This window comes from Peromyscus leucopus, chromosome 16_21, assembly GCF_004664715.2.
Source record: "Peromyscus leucopus breed LL Stock chromosome 16_21, UCI_PerLeu_2.1, whole genome shotgun sequence".
In the NCBI taxonomy this organism is placed as follows: domain Eukaryota; kingdom Metazoa; phylum Chordata; class Mammalia; order Rodentia; family Cricetidae; genus Peromyscus; species Peromyscus leucopus.
The window spans coordinates 52,195,156-52,205,831 of record NC_051084.1 but is presented as its reverse complement, the minus strand read 5'-3'; positions in this window follow the sequence as shown (position 1 = coordinate 52,205,831).

The following is a 10,676-nucleotide window of genomic DNA, read 5'->3' as shown; positions in this document are numbered from 1 at the left end:
GAGAGAGAGAGAGAGAGAGAGAGAGAGAGAGAGAGAGAGAGAATTGTATGAGCGTAGGTGGGAGGTTATTTCCTGGAGCTTAGGCACCCTTTCAGTGACTACAGGACTGAAGAAGTGTGGTAATATATTGTGTACCCTAATAAACTTACCTGAGGATCAGAGGCATAGAAATCAGGCAGTGGTGGTACACACCTTTAATCCTATCACTTGGGAGGTAGAGATCTGTCTTGAAAGAACTAGACCACTGGGAATGTATTGGTGGGATATATATACTGTCTGGAGCCCCTCTTTGGTTGTCTCTGTTTCCTTATTGCCCTAAGGTGAGTATGTATGTTCCACCACATCCTTCCTCCATGATCTTCTGCCTCACAATAGGCCCAGAAACACTGGAGCCAGTCAACTGTGGCCCTGTAACCCCTAAAGCAGTAAATCCTAATAAGCATTCCCTCCATGTATTTATTTATTTGAGATAGAGTTTTACTAGATAGCCAAAGCTGGCCCTAAGTTTGTGATCCTCCTCGCTCAGCCTCCCCAGTACTAGGAATATAATCACACACCATCAGCATGGCCAGCATTTTTATCACTCTTAAGTTTCTCTCTCAAACATATTCATCACAGCAAGTGATACTGACTACCACCTAAATTATTTGGCTACCCAGCACACTGTGGAACATCTGTTGTTTACCCTCATGAGCTCATGGCTGGCTGCAGCTCGTGACACTGCCCAGCACCTTGAAAGAGTATCATAGTATGGATCATTAGCACAGGAAAAGATAAGAATTCAAAGTGATGTTTCCTCTGAATATGTGTCACATAAACATCCTCATCAAACTGAAAAATTGTAAGTCCTAGGCCATCTGTATTTTCCTCCAGAAAGGATCCACACTGGTGTCTGAGGCTGTTAAAAGTCTTGGACCACAGAAAACCAAGTTCAAGTTTTAGGTTTCTCTGGATAGTCCAAGATTCAGCAGGGTTATAATTCTACATAGGTCATTTTATTTCCAAGTCATCTTAGTTTATTGCAGGAAATACTGACAACCCTTATGTAAGATATGAGCTGGGGTATCTCCTCTGTGGTTCATAAATACATCAAAATCAGCAATATTCTTGACCAATGGGAACATGTCATTAGCCAAAAACAGTACTCATATTAGAGCAATTCTCTAGTCCCTTTTCATGTAAGTGTGGTCTAGTAATTCCTTAATGTTTTATCTTCTAGTCTTTGCTCTTAAAAGAATATAACAAACCAAACTGGAAGAAAGGAGGAGACTGAGAGAAGGATGAAAGCCCTAGGAGGAGGTGCAGAAGGAGAAGGAGTTTGGCTTCTGTCTGGCATTCTGCTCCATATAATTTTCCTCCAGTATAGGTGTGGTGAGGGTCTGGGTCCCAAGGTCATCAGTCTTACATATATGAAATTTTAAAAAAAGGTAGCTTTGCAATATCTCCATTCTTAGAATGGAGGCTATTTCTAAAGAAATAGAAGAACTATTTCTAAAGACTTTCTAATGGGGCTAAGGTTTCTACTGTAACAATTACACCCAGAGCAAAGGTTTCTGTGGTTCTCCAAATTGTCATCTTGCTCTTTGCCAGAAAAGCTTGCAGAAGGTTAGCCAGTCAATGCTTTTTACTAATTTGTATGCACAGTACTGATGGTTCTGGGGTAGGGAAAGACTACTTGAAAAAAAAAATAACAAAGAGTGTAGACACCTGCTCTGAATAACCCATCTTTTATTTTTGTAAGTATAAATTGGTGCACATGTATACCAAAGATTTTGAAGAAAATTAATAATTTGAGTGGAAAAGACCAAGATGAGCACAACAAAAATAAGTGGAAGTAAAGCCAATTTGAGAAATAGAAAAGAACCTGCAACAAGGATAAAATGATATTTTCTGAAGAGTTCAACACAATGTTCTATCTATAAAACTATGTTAGATATTCTACTAGTAACTATGCAAAGCAAGCCATGGGAAATGCAACAGACATCTGAACACACACACACACACACACACACACACACACACACACACACACACACAAAAAAAATGGTTAGAGAAAATCCATTAGCAGTACTAAAAGGTTCTGTAGTGGGGCCCATGGCAGGTTGCCCACACTCCAGGGGATGGTCCCACATTCATGGGCATACAGGCAGTACTAATTGGACTGATGAGTTATAAAAAAAGAAAACAAAGATGAAGAAGAAAGCATAAAGTTGGAGGCATCTGGAAAGGGTCAGAGGGAGGAATGAATGATAGATAAAATCTAAATTCATCGGATTCATGCATGAAATTACCAAAAGACAGGTTTAAATATTGTAAGGAGTCTCCTAGATCAAAGAAGGAAAGTATGAAAGGGAAGGTGATATACAGAGAAGGTGTGCCATAGAGAAGGAAAGCATGAATGGGAAGGTGGTATATTTGTTTTGAGTTAGGAAACTCTCCCTCCCTCTCTCCCTTCCTCCCTCTCTCCCTCCCTCCCTCCCTCCTTTCCTCCCTCCCTCCCTCCTTCCCTCCCTTGTTCCCTTTCTTTCCCTCTCTTCCCTCCTGCCTTCCCCCTTCCCACTTTATTTTTTTAATTAATTATTTATTTCATGTGCATCAGCGTTTTGCTTGCATGCATATCTGTGTAAGGGTGTCAGATCCACTGGAACTGGAGTTACAAACAGTTGTGAGCTGCCATGTGGGTACTGGGAATTGAACCCAGGTCCTCTGGAAGAGCAGCTAGTGCTTTTAACTGCTGCACCATCCCTCCAGCTCCCTCGCCCTTCCCCCTTCAATAATAAAACTTTTTGCATGAATGGTCTTGGATGGTATGAGTGACTTCCCGTTCTGCTTCTTGGTCCAACCTGCCAAGGCCGCTGCATGCTGTTTCTAAAATACAACAATACAATTTTTTTTTTGTTTTTTTTTTTCAAGACAGGGTTTCTCTGTGTAGCTTTGCGCCTTACCTGGGACTCACTTGGTAGCCCAGGCTGGCCTCGAACTCACAGAGATCCGCCTGGCTCTGCCTCCCAAGTGCTGGGATTAAAGGCGTGTGCCACCACCGCCCGGCAACAATACAATTTTATTGTATACAATTTTATTTTTGGTTATGAGCCTAGCCTTTAATGGCTGAGCCACCTCTCTAATGCCTAATTTCAAAAATTATTCTACACAAAATTCCTAAATTTAATTTCCTTACACAATGGATTAAGTAATTTTAATGTAATGAATTCAGTTAACTAAATTATTTATTTTTCATAAATTAGGAGGTTAAAGATTGGGAGGAAAGGAAAACGCAAAGGTAGCTTGCAGCACAGGAAGTCATTGTATACTATCTAGCCCAATGGGATGCTCAAGAATATGTTCATTTACAAATGTAACCACTTGAAGGAAAACAGCAACAGTGGTATTACATTCCACATGTAATTCTGAACAACTACATATCTTAGTCCTCACCACAATCCTTTAAAGTGCCAAGACCTTTTCCTTTTGAAAGGCAGAAAAACTAGATCACGTAAAGTTAAGTATTTTTGTCTGTTTCCATACCTAGGAATGGTGGCTGATGACTGGAAATCAAACAGCTATTTGTTTAGAATATATGGGTATGAAATGTAGAAAATATGAAAAAAAAAGTTCAGATTCGGCGTCAGTATGTAGTATTTAATATCTCAAATTGACAAATCTATAAACTATGTGCTATATAGACCTGTACAGCTACTACAGTAGTTACTAGGAAAATGAGACACACGAGGCGGATGTGTTAGGTATCCGCTGAAGGTGGGGCCACATTCCGAGAAATGCCTGGTTAGGCAGTCCTAACTGTGTATAAACATCACAGTTACATCTGTGTATAAACACCACAGATTCCTCTGTATTTGCTATGGGTCCTTATGGACTTTGGGTAGTCTCATTTGCTTCAATGGAGTGGATGCCTAAACCGATTACATAACTGCATTCTTGTTCTTTATGATTGTAGCTAGGACTCAATGGGACATGCTTGACTGGCAAGAAATAACCAGCACTGATTTCTCACCTTTGTGGTTTTCAATCATCTTACTTTTTTTTTTCTAGGCGTTACCCCTCTTATTTTCAACATGAGCAGTCGATTTTGTATGCTCAGGAGCTACACCAAGAAAATACAAGATTAAAGTGAACATAAGGGGGAAAAAAAGGTGAACAAAATATTTGAGGTTGTTTTTGAATAGCACAGCATATTGTTTCTAGTAGTCATTTAAAACACTTATTTTATTTGATTTCTTTTCTTATTTTAAAAAATCATTGTCAACTGATATAAACCTTTAAAAATATTTATTTTTATTTATGTGTATTTGTGTTCTCCTTGCATGTGTGTTTGGGCATATCTGGATATATATATATATATACACTCAGTGCTCCCAAGAGGCCAGAAGAAAGCATTTTATCCCCTGGAACCAGAGCTACAGATGTTTGTGAGCTACATGTAGGTGCTGAAAATCAATCTTGAGTCCTCTGGAAGAGAAGCCAGGATTCTTAACAGCTGAGCCATTTCTCCAGCCCCCATAACTTGATCTGAAGCCAGAAACCCAGAGTAACTGTAAGACTGAGAAACAAACACTGTTCTGGTGGTCTACAACCTGTCAGACTGGGGCAACAGCAGCCAAAGAACTGAACACCTACCCAACAAAGGCAAGACCAGTTATTCACACCAAGAAATACTGCAAATCTCCTAGATCCCAGCTCAAAAACACAAACACGAACAACCATGACAATATGCCTTCTCCAGAAACCAGCACACCTATTGTAACATTCCTCAGAGAAATAATTTGTCTGAAGAACAAGACAAAGACTTCAAAATGACACTTATGAATATGTTCAAGGACTTTAAAGAGGATAGGAAGACCATGAAAACACAAATAGTTAAAGGTAATGTTGAAAACAATTCAAGATATGAAAATAGAATTTAACAAAGAAACAGAATCACCAAAAAAAGCCAAACTAAAATAAAGCTCAGAATGAGAACCTCAGAAAGTCAAACAAGAAGCTTAGAGGAAAACCTCACACAAAAAAATTGAATGATTAAGTCTTCAAGATAGAAGAAATGGATATCTCAGTCAAAGTAAATGTTAAATCTAAAACAAAGAAACAAAAAAAAACTCTGGCATAAAACATCTGGAAATGAAAGTGGGGAAAAAAAGTCTAAAACACCATGGAAAGACAAACCTACAAATAATAGGTATAGAGGAAGGAGAAGAAACCCAGGTCAATAGCACAGAAAATATTTTAAAAGAAGAAAACTTCCCAAATCTAAAGAAAGATGCCTATCAAGGTGCAAGAGGCATATAAAACATCAAATAGACAGGGCCAGAAGAGAAATTCCTGTGACATATAATAATTAAAATATAATAGTAATTAAAATACAAATACACATAATAATTAAAAATATAGAACAAAGGAAGGATAGTAAAACCTGCAGTCCAGCTAATCCAACAATGGCTGGCTGTGAACAGAAAGTCCAAGAATCCAGTAGTTGGTCAGTCCACAAGACTGAATATCTCAGGCTGGGCGGTGGCGCACACCTTTAATCCCAGCACTCCGGAGGCAGAGGCAGGCGGATCTTTGTGAGTTCGAGGCCAGCCTGGTCTACAGAGTGAGATCCAGGAAAGGCACAAAACTATACAGAGAAAACCTGTCTTGAAAAAAAAAAAAAGACTGAATAACTCAGCTGGTCTTTGGTATATGCTGGAATTCCAAAAAAGTAGGCTCCAATGCCAGTGAAGGATGGATGTGCTAAGAAGGCAAGGGCAAGCAGGCAAAGAACAAAGTTTTCTTCTTCTATGTCTTTATATAGGCTTCCAGCAGAAGGCATGGCCCAGATTAAAGGTGTCTTCCTAGCTCAAGATCTGAATTAAAGGTGTATGTCTTCCTGAAGAGCTCTAGCAGGCCTGAGCATGGCAAACATGGCACTGGTGGGTTTTGCCTTTTCCCATTACCTCTCCCTTGCTAAACAGTCAGATTGCATTCCTAAAGCTAGCCACCAAGGTCTAGTCCCTTATTTGGCCACTTTGTTAAGCCTGACTCATTCCAGAGACTGATCACCAAGGTCCAACTATCAAGACAACAAAGTCCAGCAATCAAAATTCATTATTTGACTAATTAAATATCCAATCAGAAACATTTCCTAGCTCATTCTAACACAGACCTCCCTTCTTCCTTCTTGAAATTAACACTTACAAATTCAGCCACCTTGCCTCTCTGCTTTGCTTAATAAAGGATCTCTTTGTGTTTGGTTTGTGCTTGGAAATTGGTGTTTGGGTGTGGTCTGTACCTAATCAGGGTCCAGAGGGGAGCACTCCACAGTACTCCAGTTGGTCCCTTTGTGAGACCAAAATGAGCCATCTTAGAAATAAGACCAAAATGCTTTCACCCCAAAATTAAGGCCTAAGATTTCTCCTTTCGGGAATAGGCCATTAGTTACTGAAACCAGTCAGTTTGGATTCCAGAAACAAGGAAGTGTAAAAGTACAGAGTCACAAGATAGTCACAAGGTAATGCCTGCCTGACTATGGAATGTCCTCTCCCTGGTTTCCAGGGTAACTGACCACAGAAATGCCCCCACCTGAGGGCAGCCAATGAGAAATGGTGGCGGGCAACCACTCCCTTAGAAGTAATTTCTAGAAGTCCCTAGAAGCGAGCCAATCAGAATTGTATCCATACTAGCACCCCTAAATGATGTAACCTTGTGACGTTTCCCTTTAAAAGCTGAGCTTGCAGATAGGTGGGCACTTCCTCCAGCCTCCACTGCGTTGGATGTATTGGACGAAGTCCCTGCCTAGGCTTGTATTGCATTTGGATATCCAGAATTAAACCTTGCTTTTGCATTCCGGCTTGCTCGTCCTTGGTGGTCTCTCTGGGGGTCGCGATCTGGGCACAACATTTGGGGGCTCTCCGGGATCCCCAGAGACCCCCCCGCCGGGACCTGTAAGAGCTCCGGAGGTCCATCTGCACCGATCGGTAAGAGCGCTCCATTTTCTTGTTTTTGTTTTCCTTTTACTTTCATTCTCTTATCCGAAGCCGGCAGTTGAATCTGACAGGCTCACCTTGGCGGACGCACCTGTAAGGTGACCCTGGAGGAGTTGGAAGACGTTCCAACCCCTCATCCGGATGCGGGGGTCCTCACAGGTCCCCCCGTCATAGGACGCCCGAGAGGGGTCCGTCTGTTAGGATGCCCATGAGGGGTCCGTCTGTTTGGACACCTGTGATGGGTCCGTCTGGGGATCGGGAGACTCTGTTGAATTCTCCCTGTCCCATCTGTAGGTTTTTGGCATTATCGAGGCTCCCTCTCCGGACTCTCATCTGCCTGGACCATCTGTAGGGCCCTTGTTCTTCCTTTTTGTCTGCCTATCTTGTTCGTCAGTGTTATTTGTTATACCTTCATAAATGTATAAATGTGTGAGAACTGTGGCCACATGTGTGAGTGTTTTATGCCTGAGCTTGTGTGTGCTTTGGGACTTGTGGGCCGGATTGCCAGCCGAAGGGATGGAGACCCCTTCGGTGGTTGAACTGGCACAGACTAACCTAACATTGCTTCCTTGCTCTCTCTGACCAGAGCACAGGCAGCAGGCAGCAAAAAGCTTGCAATGAGTCCGGCAGGCAGCGGCTGCACAGCTGCTACTTCGGGGACCCAGGGTGCCGCTGAGAGGGCTAGGCGGCCCGTGAGCATCACGGGGCCTAGATGCAGCGGGTTCGGGGCCCCAGCTCGCTCAAAAAGCTGTGGAGTAGAGGCTTGGCTGCATGGGAACTAGGCATGGCTTTGTGCTAGAGCGGGCTGTGAGCACTGTGGGGCTCAGATATGGTGGGCAGGTTCTGGCTGGGCTCCTGTGTGGACATGGGGCAGAACTGGCGGGAGCCAGCAAGAGCCTTAAGGAGCTCAGTGTGGGGGCTGGTGGAGAACTAACTGCCCCTCCAGGGTCACAGCTGAGGGGTGGCCTACAGGTCTGTGGGCCCAGCCAGGGCATGGAGTCACTTTCAGTCTGCCGTTCTCGTGTACTTGAGGGTCTGAGGTTAACAGCAATCTTTTGTCTCCATGGTGCACACTTTCCCCATTCTCTTCCATGCTGTTGGGTGGGGCTCCCAAGACCTGCCCTGAGGCTAAAACCTGATCAAGGTCTGGCTCCAAGAATGGAATGTCACCAACAGTTTCTTGTCTGCGGTACAGTGCTGATGCAAATTGAGAGTTATTTTTGTTATGGTATATTCATGTATTTCTGTTCTTGTTTAAAATACTTTAACTTTACAATATATTCTAGATTACTGAGGGAAATCACAAGAAAGACTTTGGTAAGAGTTTCTGTTTTAAAGGAAAAGAAAAAGCGGAATTTGTCTGGAGTAAATGTCTGAGGGATCAAAGGAACGGACTGAGGGTACATGGAAGGTCGTAGAAGGTCAGAGGGGATGTGATGCAAACTGTTTGTTATGGTTTCTTATACCTGCAAATACTGAATTTGAAAGTTAATTTTTGTTGGTTTTCATCTTAAGAATGGCTAATGATTCTGCAAACTGCTAATGTGTGTATGTATACAGGTATGTGACTTGAAAATGTAAGCAAGCTTTAACTGTATGTATGTATGTATGTGTGTAACTTGGATCCAACTGTGTGTATGTGTGCAAGTAATTATTGTTTAGAAAAACAAGCTTTAAACAGCAACCACGTGGCTCCCTCCATCTTGGCTGGTGACCTCATGGGCAGCCATGTGGCTGGCAGCCATCTTTTACTAAGGTTATAAAGATCTACTCGGGTTAACACCTAATACTTATGTCTTTACCAAGTGTTCAACAGCAAGTTTCTAGAGAATTTAAATAGATGGCAACATATGTTTAATAAATAAGAAATATTAAAGCTGCATATCAATGCTTTTATACACAGGAATAAACTTTGTAACATAAAGGAATCATAGGAAACAGCTGAGGTTTGCAAACGTATGGCAGGACTAGAGTTCCAAAGAGTCTAGTTGCAGTGGTGGACCTTAGCAGTTTTAAAAAATTCCAGTGCCAAATGATGATCACCGGAAGCATCAGTCATAATAAAATGGAGCAGGCAGGCTATGTATGTGCTGCCAAAGGTAGGGTCAAAGAAATCATCCAAGCCTCTAAGTAAAAGAACCAAAAAGATTATAAATGAATGTTGTATAATGATATTTTGTTTTGGTTTCTTTACTGAACCTGTATTTGATGCTAGAAGACCTTCAACTTAAAAGCTTTGTTTTTAGGCTACTTATTGTAGGCTGTTAGAGAACATAAATAATCAGTCATAAGTAATCAAGTTTTTTAATTGTAGTCAGGGTAAGTAAGTACTGATGTAAATTTACTCATTTACTCAGTCTCTTGCATATGTTTTTAGGGTTGAGCTTGAAACAAGTAATTAGAAACAAAGTTTGTCTATTCAGATATACCTGGACAGCCCTCATACTTCAGAGATCTGAAGAATATGGCATTTAAATGTTGATCTAAAAGCTTACTACATCAGACAGGCTTCCAGATCCTAGCAGTGACCCAAGGTCTCCAAAGAAGATTACATATGAGGCACCACAACGTCTCTGCCTGAAATATGACAATGCTGACCACAGGGCAAGATGCCCCAGTGAAACGCCTGCCGCCAGGACCCAGCCCAGACTGTGGATGAGCAGTAGGACACTGGAATTAATTGCAGCCTTTTGCCTGATCAAGGTCAGTCTTCCATGTCCCTATTCCACAGAAAAAAATACTCTGCCTTATGGATCTGATGGTGGAAGAAGATTTATGCTGTTCTGACTGTTGCCTCCAACGCTATGGAGACCTGGGTAGGGTTTGGTCCCTGTAATTTATAGGATTGGAAGCTTCTTGGTCTGCACTCAGATATAGTTTATCCTTCTCAGATCTCTGACAGTACTGATGGCCAGGCTAGCTCTAACTTTGTCAGCATGGCAGCATCAGACAACCAGATCGTTCTGCAAGGCCATAGCTAGCTTGTTAGCTCACTTTTAGGAAAATGTTCTAAGATATAAAAGTTTAAGTAAGTCATAAAGGTTCAGATGTGAGTCTAAAATGAGATATGTTTCAGATTACTCTCCTGTTCTATGGTTCAGAGCTTAACATTTAGGAGCCCTGATGAGCTGGTAGAGCAATGACTACTTACTGTTCAGTCACAAGCTCAATATTTTGGATTTGTTTTAGATGTCATCTAAATATGTATAAATGTAAACCTAAAAGTGCCTCTCACCAGGCCAAAAATCTCTGTCCAATTTATACCTGGCTTTCTGGACAGAAGGAAAATGCACAAGCTTTTAACCCAAATCTGTAGTTCTTGTTGGGGCTCAAAGGTATGAGTCCACTTCTGCTGTTTTACAAGATACCCATTATCAGCTTTGTCTACAATATGGATTTCAGTACAGATTGGTAATACTAATGTATCTAAAACTTTTATGTCATTTTGAAAGTAGGCCTCAAAGGATCAAAAGAGTCATAAAAACCTAGACCCACTTCACAGAGGTCAAAAGGACCCCAGATAAGTATTCCTAAAGATGGTATTTTTCCTCTTTCCTGGTATTGGGACTACTGCTTTTCCCATTACTAAGGGTATGGACCTAAGGGTTCCAAATAAGTTCATAAATTTTAACTTCTGTTCCTAGTTTAAATGTGTCTCAACAGATTTCTACTCGGCTGGCAGTCACCTCCAGGTTTCAG